The following is a 3,064-nucleotide window of genomic DNA, read 5'->3' on the forward strand; positions in this document are numbered from 1 at the left end:
CCCGCCGCCGCCGCCGCGGCCCTGCCCGCCCGCCGCGGGCGGCAGGTGGGAAGTAAAAGTGAAATGGAGTTTGCACCGGGGGCAGGGAGCAACCGGGGCGGCCCCGCTTCACGTCGCGGCTCGGGGCGCGGCGGCCGCAGGGAGCGGGACAGCGAGGGCACCTGCGGGCGCTGGCAGGGGGGGCACGTGGGGAGGGCCCCGTGGCGGGTCGCCTGCCAGGGGTCGGGGCTGCGGCCGCGATGCGGCGTGTGCCAGCGAAGCCCTTGGCCTGATTGCGGCGTGCGCGCATTGTTGGGTCGCGTGTCCCTCATTAAAGCCGAGCACAGAGCAGGCCTTTCATGTGGCTTTTTATTTCAGCTTGTTAAATGGACAGCAGAGCGGGGCGGGGGGCGGGGAGCGCGAGATAAGCCCTCAGCTGTATGGAAATGAGGCCTTGCCACCTTTCTGCCAGCGCCCGCCTCGCCACGCGGCCAAGCTCCCCGCGCGGGCGGCGTCACCTGGGACAGCGCCGCAGCGCAGAGCAGCGCGGAGCAGCGCAGAGCAGCGCGGAGCAGCGCGGAGCAGCGCGCACGGCGCCCTGCCGCTGCGCCCGCCTCCCCGGCGCTTGCGGCTAGCGCGGATCCCGCCGTCCAAAAAGGGAAAAGGAAAAAAAAAAAAAAAAAAAAACAGTCCTGGTCTGGAGGCGAGGCAGCATGCCGAGCAGCGCATCCCCACTAAGCTTCCCCGGCAAGGCCCCTCCGCGCTTACCTTGCCAACAAAAAGCGACCACTTCTCTTGGAAAGCCGCTCTGGTGCGGGATGCGGCTCGGGCGCAAGGGAGGAGGGGCCCGGGCACAGCTCTGGAGCTGCCCCGGGGAGAAGGCGACGATGCAGCCGTGGCTGGCGCGATGGCATCAGCGCCTACGTGTGTTTGGGGAGGGGGCAGGCCTGGAGCTGCGGTCCCCCTGGAAGGGGGATTAAAACTTCTCCTGGTGGAGCGGCGGGCCAGGCAGAGCCGGGGCACCAGCACCGCGCCCGGGGCCGCCCCCCCGGCTTAGCTGCCGTCCCGGAGTCTGTGTGCGGCCTCCCCAGGCGCGACGGGAGCGGGGCGCGGGTGGAGAGCAACCGCGAGGCAAAGGCTCGGGAGAGGAGCTCTTTTGTCTCGCCCTCCTCGTAAACAACTCGGAAGGAGGAATGTGTCGCTGCTGATGAACTCGGAATTTTGCAGCGATCCGCCCGGCCAGATCCCGGCTTTACCAGCAGCAGCGTCAACTGTCAAAATCAAATCTGATGCTAATAGCTTCGGTACTAAATAAAATGAGAGGCCAGATAACATCAGTGCTTGATAAATGGTAATGAGTGTCTAACCTAGGGGAACAGAAGGGCTGTGGGGCTCTTTAATTCAGTATTGAAAGGCTAGCTGGGTACTGCAGGCTCTAGCAGATGTTAGTATGTGTGTGTTTTGATTTTTGACTTGTATTGGACGTTTATTAGGCTAACCAGAGCCACCCCACGCATGGCCACTCGGTCCAGGCACCATCTGGCACAAGCAGGGCGGCGTGCAAGAATAGGCCTCGCTTTGGTGCTGGAGATCCACAGGCAGCATCTACCATATGGAGCCGGAGCTAATGTAGGTTAGAGCAGGGCCAGCTCATCTCTGCTTTTCACAGCTCCGCCGAAACCTCGCCGGAATCCTGCGGGCGTGCGGGCACCTCCGCGGCACCTGGAGCCGCTGCCGCCGGCGCCTGCACGGGCCCCGGTACCAGCCCCGGCCCGTGGGAGCGCAGCACAGCGAGCCCGGCCTCGCGCCCCCCGCAACGCCACTATTCTCAGAAGGTCGAGCTCCTTGTGCAAAACCGACGTAAAACCCTCCCCGAAGCTCCTGGGCGATTGCCGCTATAAAAGGGTCTCGGCCATAAAGCCGTAACCGGGCAGCAGGGGAAACCACCTGCTGCACGGTGACACTCAGGCGCACAGGATTCAGATAAAGAAGTCGCATTAACAGCACGGGGCAGCTGGGGCTCGGCAGCGCAGAGCCTTGCGGGCCGTTTCGGGGAGCTCCATCGCTGCCCTCTCCCTCCTTCCCCCCCCACCCCCCCCGCTAAAGAAACGCGGCTCCCCGGCGGGGCGCGATGCCCTAGGCGGGAGCCGGGGCACCGCTAACGAGCCAGCCCTAATTAACTGCGGGCGGGTGAACGTCGCCAGCCCGCGCAGGCCCCCGCGCCCCCCCGCCCAGGGCTGCCCCCACCCGCGCTGCCAGGTGCGTCCAACGCCACCATGGCGCTTTATTTGGCCCCAAAGGGGCCACCGAAAGGCGCACCGCACGGGTCCAGGCCGTTTTCTGCCGCCGGAGGGGCCGCGGGGCTGGGGGCTAATCCCGGCCGTGAGCGGGCAGGGGGCCCCGTCCCCTCCTGGACGGGCAGCGCTTGGCCCCGTGGGGCTTTTGGAAGGGGTTCCCCTTGGCCGACCCCGATCGTGTCATAACGATGTCAGCGCTCAGCACCCGGACAAGGAGGACACTGCGCTCTGCACCTCGCGCGGTCCCCTCGCCGCCGCGGCGCTTCTGCTGCCTCCACCGATCACCTTTTTGGCTCCCGAGGTGGGAACCTGCCCGTTTATTCCGTGCTCGACAGCCCCTTCCATGTGCACAGCCCCAAAGGGGATTGGGGAGCCCGATTTCCTGATGGCTTTTAAGCCCCTTAGCTAGAAAGATGCGCATCGATTCAGCGCTGACACACCAAGGGTCTGAAAAAGAGGAAAAAAAAAAAGAGAGAGAGAAAAGACAAAAAAAAAAAAAAAAAAACCCACTTGCTTGTTTTGTTTCTGCCTAAATGTGCATGGCACAGAGCATCTCTCCAGGGAGAGCCGCTCGGAGGGGTGTTAATGTGGTCGATTTGGGGTACAAATGTTTGGAAATGTTTCCCGATTTGCACAGAAGGAGGGGGGATTTGCAAACTGTTGCTGCCACATGGCTCCTCCAGCCTGTCCATTCTCATTGTAATGAGGCCGGCGCGTGCCTCATCTGCCGCGGGGCGCTGCCACGGGCCGCCCGGGCACGCCGCGTGCCAACTGGGGCAGCCCGCCCG

Source organism: Nothoprocta perdicaria, unplaced genomic scaffold (genome assembly GCF_003342845.1).
Source record: "Nothoprocta perdicaria isolate Ctin4 unplaced genomic scaffold, notPer1 scaffold_129, whole genome shotgun sequence".
NCBI lineage: Eukaryota > Metazoa > Chordata > Aves > Tinamiformes > Tinamidae > Nothoprocta > Nothoprocta perdicaria.